The sequence below is a fragment of the Triticum dicoccoides genome, chromosome 5B, assembly GCF_002162155.2.
Source record: "Triticum dicoccoides isolate Atlit2015 ecotype Zavitan chromosome 5B, WEW_v2.0, whole genome shotgun sequence".
NCBI classification, from domain to species: domain Eukaryota; kingdom Viridiplantae; phylum Streptophyta; class Magnoliopsida; order Poales; family Poaceae; genus Triticum; species Triticum dicoccoides.
Genome location: NC_041389.1, coordinates 47,644,230 through 47,653,051, shown reverse-complemented (window position 1 = coordinate 47,653,051; position 8,822 = coordinate 47,644,230).

Sequence of the window (8,822 nt, the reverse complement as noted above, 5' to 3'; positions counted from 1 at the left end):
TGTTCCGGGAACCTCCCGGTACTCCGAAAAATACTCGATACACTTTGGAACCCTTCCGGTGTCCGAATATAACCTTCCAATGTATCAATCTTTATGTCTCGACCATTTCGAGACTCCTCGTCATGTCCGTGATCTCATCCGGGACTCCGAACAACCTTCGGTACATCAAATCACATAACTCATAATACAAATCGTCATTGAACGTTAAGCGTGTGGACCCTATAGGTTCGAGAACTATGTAGACATGACTGAGACACATCTCCGGTCAATAACCAATTGCGGAACCTGCACGCTCATATTGGCTCCTACATATTCTACGAAGATCTTTATCGGTCAAACCGCATAACAACATATGTTGTTCCCTTTGTCGTGGTATGTTACTTGCCCGAGATTCGATCGTCGGTATCTCAATACCCAGTTCAATCTCGTTACCGGCAAGTCTCTTTGCTCGTTCCGTAGTGCATCATCCCGCAACTAACTCATTAGTCACATTGCTTGCAAGGTTTATAGTGATGTGCATTACCGAGAGGGCCCAGAGATACCTCTCCAATACACAGAGTGACAAATCCTAATCTCGATCTATGCCAACCCAACAAACACCATCGGAGACACCTGTAGAGAATCTTTATAATCACCCAGTTACATTGTGACGTTTGATAGCACATAAGGTGTTCCTCCGGTATTCGGGAGTTGCATAATCTCATAGTCTGAGGAACATGTATAAGTCATGAAGAAAGCAGTAGCAATGAAACTGTAATGATCATAATGCTAAGCTAATGAATGGGTCTTGTCCATCACATCATTCTCCTAATGATGTGATCCCGTTCATAAAATGACAACACATGTCTCTGGTTAGGAAACATAACCATCTTTGATAAACAAGCTAGTCAAGTAGAGACATACTAGGGACACTTTGTTTTGTCTGTTTATTCACACATGTACTAAGTTTCCGGTTAATACAATTCTAGCATGAATAATAAACATTCATCATGAAATAAGGAAATAAATAATAACTTTATTATTTCCTCTAGGGCATATTTCCTTCATATTGGGCCTTAGTGGGAGAGAGGAGGCGGCGGCCAAGGTGGGGGCGCCCCCCTCCCAAGCCCAATCCGAATTGGGGTGGGGGCCGACCCCCATTTCCTTCTCCCTCTCTCCTCCTTCCTGTGGGAGTAGGACTCCCCTAGGGCGCACCATAGAGAGGGTGACCCCTCCCCTCCTCCACTCCTTTATATACGGGGAGGGGGCACCCCATAGACACACAAGTTGATTGTTTAGCCGTGTGCGGTGCCCCCCTCCACAGATTTCCACCTCGGTCATATCGTTGCAGTGCTTAGGCGAAGCCCTGCGTCGGTAACTTCAACATCACCGTCATCACACCGTCATGTTGACGAAGCTCTCCCTCGACCTCAGCTGGATCTAGAGTTCGCGGGACGTCACCGAGCTGAACGTGTGCAGATCGCGGAGGTGCCGTACTTTTGGTACTAGGATCGGTCAGATCGTGAAGACGTACGACTACATCAACCGTGTTGTCATAACGGTTCCGCTTTCGATCGACGAGGGTACATGGAAAACACTCTCCCCTCTCGTTTCTATGCATCACTTAGATGGATCTTGCGTGTGCGTAGGATTTTTTTTGAAATTACTGCGTTCCCCAACAGATCCATGATCTTATTCCTAAGACACTAAGCCACCGTATTGTGGTGCATATGCACAAATGCAAAACCGAATGCCAAGTGGCGTGTCTCCTCGAGCTTGTAAACTTTGCTTCATGTTGCTCCGTGTGTTGGTTATTTGATTGATTTTCTCTACGTTGCAACTTGTTGATCATGTCATTCTCTTGCATTGCTAGTTCGGGCGTGTGCCACCTTGTACCTCCAGACTGATAGAACGATCGCATGCTTTGCACAAAGGGGAGGGGAAGAGGCCGAAAATTGAGTCATTTGGCTCAGACAACTGATTCATTTGCTTTTGGTTTTGAGGATGCAATTTTTTTATGAATATCTTGTGCTTTTGCCAGTAGTTGCATTTGTTTGCAACTATATAAATGAATGGTTGAATTGCTATTGATTTAGATTTTTTTAGGGGAAAGCCAAATTTTATTCATCAAAGACCACAAAGGGTGGGATACAACTCGGATCATGGGGTTGGCCTAACCAGAGATGGCGCCCCGGACCGAGACTAAGTGAGTATTTGGCTAGTTTGTGTGCGTCGACATTAGCCGCACGACGTTCAAAACAAAAATTACATTGAAACATAGAAGCTCTAATATTAATCTCCTGTATGATAGAACCACTCCTTCCTTTGCCACCACATGAAATATCAGCCACCGTTTGTTTAGAGTCAGATGCAATGACAAAGTTGTGGATGTTAAGATCTTCCGCCAGCGCCAACACCTCCCGGCAAGCAATTGCTTCAAGAATTGCTGGGTCCTCTAGGCCAGCTACCACAAACGCTAAACTGCCAAGGTAATTGCCTTGCCCATCCCTGCATACTGCCGCAGCCGATCCACCCTTCCTCGCTCTCACTCCAGCATCTGCCTGGATCTTGGCAAAACCGGCAGGGGGAGCCTTGGGGCGAATCGCCCGTGTCTGCCCCATTGCTGGAGCTCCACTTGTCGTCGTTGGGCTTCTCATGGTGATCATATTGAGTTCATCAATGAATCGCCTGACAAACGAATTAGTTGCTTGAGGCGATTGGAAAATTTCTTCATGAATAGCCTTGCGACGTGCAGTCCATATCGTCTAGAGTGTGACCGCCAGCAAAACAAATTGATCATGAGCGAGTGACTGCATGAAGGTGAAAAGCCACTGCTTGGCGTTGGGTTCCGTGTTCGATACCAGGCTTTGTGCTAGCTCCTCATCAACTAGTTCCCACACACATCTCGAACTAGTGCAGTTTACTAGAGAATGTCTCCATGAATCAGGAGAATCGCACAATCCGCATTGAGCATTATCAGCCATGTGTCGATGAGCCCGGACGTCCTTCATAGGCAGAGAATGCTTCGATAAGCGCCAGAGGAACATCCTCACCTTTGTCGGAACCTGGGTCCTCCACAATGTTTTCCATGCTCCTTCCTCGACTGCAGTATTTGAGGTACCAGCCGTACCTTCAAGCCATGCCTCCCGTCGCTGTCTTGTTGCTACTAGCATACGATAAGCTGATTTGACAGTGAAGTTTCCACTTGTTTCAAAATTCCAGCTCCAAAAATCCTGAAGGTTGCGGGTGCACACTAGGATCCCCAAAATGATGCTTGCATCCATAGGCATAAACACTTGGTTGATTAGCTGACTATTCCACGTAGCGCTTGTGTGGTCGATGAGCTCCGCAACCATGATCGGTGGATTAGGGTGAATGCTCCCATATGGTCATAGCATCTCATCTCTTGGCAGCCACGGGTCCTCCCAAATGCGAGTAGATTGACCATTACCAATTCGGCAGATGAGCCCTTGCTTAAGGGTATCCCTACCTTCGATAATGGCTTGCCATATCTGACTTGGATGGTTGCCCAAAGTCGCCTCCAGGATGGTGGTTCCAGGGAAATATATGCTCTTCAACAAGCGGGCACTCAGGGATTCTGGTGCTTGGAGCAGTCTCCATGCCTGTCGCGCCAACATCGCCATATTGAAGAGTTCAAAATCTTTAAAACCTAGGCCTCCCATTCCCTTCGGTTGCGTCATGCTTTTCCACGATACCCAATGAGGCTTTCTTTTGCCTTCTTTGCTTCCCCACCAAAACCTCCTAATGAGCATGTTGAGATGCTCACATAATCCCCTTGGAAGTTTAAAACAGGACATGGAGAACACTGGTATTGACTGAGCCACATATTTGATTAAAACCTCCTTGCCTGCCGATGACATGGTGTTTTCCACCCAGCCCTGCACTTTGCTCCATAACCGATCTTTGAGGTATTTAAAAGCCCCATTCTTCGAACTCCCAATATCTGATGGCATTTATTTCATCTCTGGTAGCTTCTGGCACTCCCTTCCTAAAGAAGATTGATGATTTTGCAAAGTTCACTCGCTGACCTGATGCTTGGCAGTATGTGTCCAGTACTAGGTTCACCTCATTAGCTCCCGCACTATTTGCCTTACAAAACAACAGGCTGTTATCGGCGAATAAAAGATGGCTAACTTGTGGCGCTGTGGAGCCACATGTAAACCACTCAACTTGGATGACTCATTTTTTGATTTCAACAGGCACGATAGGCCCTCTGCTGCTAGCAAGAACAAGTACGGGGATATTGGGTCCCCTTGTCTGATCCCTCTCGACGGTTGAAACTCCTCCAATCTCTTTCCATTGAACATAACAGAAAACTTTACTGTGGTAACCAGTCCCATCACTATGTCCACCCATCTCTCAATGAACCCCAGTTTAACCATTATTGCTCTCAAGTATGGCCACTCCACCCTATCATAGGCCTTCATCATGTCTAGCTTCAGGGCGAAAGACTGATGCTTCTTAGCTTTATTCCTCTTCATAAAATGTAGGCACTCGTAGGCTGTGATGATGTTGTCAGTAATAAGTCTACCCGGAACAAAAGCAGACTGTTCCTCAGAAATAATCTCAGGTAGTATCACCTTCAGCCGGTTAGAAATCACCTTGGATGCAATTTTGTACAGAATGTTACATAAACTGATTGGCCAGAACTGGCTCAAAAGAGTTGGATTTTTTACCTTAGGGATCAACACCAAGACTGTCTCATTGATGCACGCCGCCAATTCGGTGCCTTCAACAATTCTAATCACAACTTTGGTGATTTTGTCTCCACATGTCTCCCAGTGCCGCTGAAAAAAGTGAGCAGGGAAGCCGTCTGGTCCCGGTGCCTTGGTGGAAACATGTGAAACATGGCAGTTTTAACTTCTTCTGCGCTGTATGGTGCATTTAACGACACATTCATTGCCTCTGTGACCTTGCGTGGTACTGTATCTAGCACCTGAGCCATATCTCCCACCCCCTCCGTCGTGTACATATCCTTATAAAAGGTGGTCGTCATGCTTTCCATCTCCGTCACATTCTCTGTTACCCTCCCATCAGCATACTGCAATGACTTGATTTGGTTTTTCCGCCGTCGCCTGCTCGCTCTCGACTGGAAGAAATAGGTATTTTTGTCGCCATGCATGAGCCAGTCAATCCTGGCTCTTTGCCTCCACAGGATTTCTTCACGGTGAAATAGCTCGACCAGGCGATCACAAATTTTTGTCTCCTGTCGCGATGGGCTGGATCTTCCTGGGAATCCCCGCAACACCTGTAGCTCCTTTTTTAAATCTGCGATTTCTCTGCGAACGCTGCCAAAGTGCAGCCGATCCCATGTCGCCAGGTCGCCTTACAGTGCATGGAGTTTCGCTTTCACCTGGCCCACCGAATCTCCAGCCGCATGACTCCATCCCGCATGCACCACTGTCTCCAACATCGGGTCGCATTCCCAGCAGAGCTCGTATTTAAATGGCCATGGCCCCCACCTGCATGCATGCATTGATTGGAGCTGAAGCAATAGGGGTACGTGATCGGACGTAGCAGCAGCTAGGTGTTCCAATGATGCATCTGGGAAGGCCAGAACCCACTCTGGGTTAGCCACGCCTCGATTCAAACGCACCCTAGTGTACGTGCCACCCACCACCTTCTTCTCAAATGTCCAGTTCTGTCCTTTGTACCCGATGTCCGACAAGCCACATGTGTCAATAGCGTCTCAGAATGAATCCATCTGCGCTTGGCTTCGTTGGCCAATTCCATCATGCTCATGGGCATGAAGAACTTCATTGAAGTCTCCAATCACTACCCATGGCTCATTGCTCGTTCTTGCGATTCCATGCAACATATCCCAAGTTTTGTATCTCTCACTTGTTTGGGCCTCCCCATACACAAATGTTATTCTGGTTTTGGTTTCAACCATTTGCTCAACAGATACATCTATGTGGTACTCAGAATAACCCAACACTTCGAGCTTTATTTCCTCATTCCAAAAAATGCCTAGTCCACCACTCCTTCAGGAGCTGCTTACAGCAAAACTTTTATTGTAGCCTAAAGTTCCTACCAGATTCTCAACACGTGAGCCCTCCAACTGAGTTTCAAGAATGCATACAATTGAGGGGGCATGTAGCTTCGAAAGATCTCGAAGCTCTCGAACTGTCGCAGGTCTGCCAGCCCCACGACAGTTCCATACTAGGCAACTCATTGCGCCTGGCGCGACCCGTTGATAGGGCCTGCCGTTTGCGCATTAGGGTTGGTTGAGGTTTTGTTCTTCACTTGATTCTTTTCCGTCTGAGGGGGGGTGGTCTTCGTCCTTTTGAGATCCTGCTTTGACGAAGGGCTCTGCGGGACAATGGCTATGGATGGGGTTTGTGGCTCCATCGAAGATGATGGGTTCGTGCCTGGGGCCGTAAGCAAAAGTGTGTTGTGGGCTCCTCGCTTGCGGTTCCCATCTCCTTCTTCCATAGCTATATCCCGATCAGCAGCAGGGTCAAATTTTTCTTGCTACATTCGACCAGAACCACGCCCTCCTTGGCCTGAGCGGCCATTGCCTCGTCCTCGTCCACCTTGGAAACCTCTTGCTGCACCTGGACCGCGGCCTGGACCCCTGAACCAGTCTGCTTTCAGGTTTTTAAACACTAGTGCAGGTGGGGGATGAATTCCATTGCCACACTCTTTGAACAGATGGCCTAGCATACCACAGACCGCACACCAATCTGTCAACCTTTCGTATTTCACCCTGAATATCTCCCTCTTCTTCTTAACCACCAAAGAGACAACATTCTTGAGCAGCTTAGTGACATCCACCTTCACCCGAACCCTAAAGAAATTGCCCTCAAAGTCCTGGGATTTCGGTTCAGCAAATATGAAGTCACCAATAGTTGCTGCTAGCGATTTAATCAAGTGGAAGAACAATTCAGGGAGGTCATGAATCTGAATCCACATCTGAGAACAATAGATGATGGCCTAGTGTATCCATCATAGGGCTCGATCACGACCGCTTTTCCCTTGAAGGCCTAAGGGCCGTCCTCCATGACTCTCTCCCAGTCACCAAGGCAAGAGAATTGGAGAGTATAGAGATTGTCTTCTAGGGGGCGGAAACTAACTTCTTGCGCTAGATCCCAGGCCACCCTCATGTTGCGAAAGAACCAGTACTGGCTATAGGGTTTATCCATATGAACTCGCGCGATCGCCATCGACCGCGCAACTTCCTCTGGTATGTCACCATCTTGAACCACCACATCCTCAAGATCGCCTTCTTTCAGGCCTAGTTCCTTCATCATAGCTTCCATCTCGCTCATTGCCGCGGCCGAAGCCGACGTTGAGCCTTCCATGAGATCTCTTGCCCATGAGAACGATTTCCACGGGCGGGAGGACCCTAATCAGATCACTCCAGCACTCACCTCCGCCACACGTCTGAAGCCGTCGGCGATTGGTGGTCTGGGAGACGCAGGGTATCGCGGTCTCCACGTCGGTGCCAGGCGCCGCCGGGAGGAGTCAAAACCCTAACTAGAGGGGACACCAAAATAGGTTTGATGATTCAGGTACAGTGGCTACTAACCCGAATTAATTGAATAAACATGTTCGAGGTTTTCGAAACTGCTAGCCGTTATAGTGCTTTGAGTTCAGGCTATACAAGTTTGAGCTTCATGTATTGGGGTTTATGCCCGACGGGAGGTCTATGGGACAAAATCACTATTCTGACCCTTTCAACGAACTTTGTCACAAAATGAACTTGATGTGAAAGTATTTCACGATCTGACCCTTTTAGCAACGCCACAGCCCGCGGCGTTTCTGCCCAACATAGAAACGCCGAGGTAGCTAGCGTTTCTGACCAAGAAGAAACGCCGAGGAAGCTAGCGTTGCGGACCAGGTAAGAAACGCCAAGGGCGCTGGCGTTGCTGCCCATCATAGAAACGCCAATGGACCATGGCGTTGCTACCCTCTTTGATCATAATTAATTAGCCTTATTAGTTAAGTTGTTCATCCACATTTCACATGCACATGGAAAAGGGAAGCAACGCCATGGTCCCTTGGCGTTTCAATGATGTGCAGCAACGCCAGCGCCTTTGGCGTTTCTTACCTGGTCTGCAACGCTAGCTGCCTCGGCGTTTCTTCTTGGTCAGAAACGCTAGCTACCTCGGCGTTTCTATGTTGGGCGGAAACGCCGCGGGCTGTGGCGTTGTTAAAAGGGTCAGATCGTGAAATACTTTCACGTCGAGTTCATTTTGTGACAAAGTTTATTGAAAGGGTCAGAATAGTGAAAAAGCCCAGGTCTATGATCCTGCCTGTAACTTTAATTACACCTATGGGATCTTTCTACTACTCCCTCTGATCCATATTACCTGCTGCTGTAGCATCGTCATATGGATCGGAGGGAGTACTTTGCGTATTATTAATAGATGAAAGGCTTTTAGTTTTTGAAAAAAATCTGTCAGAGCAATTAACGCACAGAAGGGAGAATATCCAAGTGATGCCAGAACATATATATCTCCCACTTTTAAAAAAGTCAAATTTATAGTATGTTTCAAAAAATTTGTAATTTAATTATTTTATGAGACACGTAAATTATGTGAATAGTGGAAGGTGGAATCACCTGATATTTTCCCACGCACAGATATAGTAAGCCTTGATTGCCGAACCGTGAGATCCAATCCAACGGCGACCGCCAACATCTTCCCCCCGGCACGCGCCTCGGAGCTGGAGCTGGAGCGGAGATACGATACGACCGAGACCGACATGGTCTGGTCGAGTCGAGTCGCATATGTATCCTCTGCCCCTGCCCCACTTCCGCCTCCCAGCACAAGCCCCGCCCCGACCCCCTCGCCCTCGCGTGAAGCGGCGAACCCCTC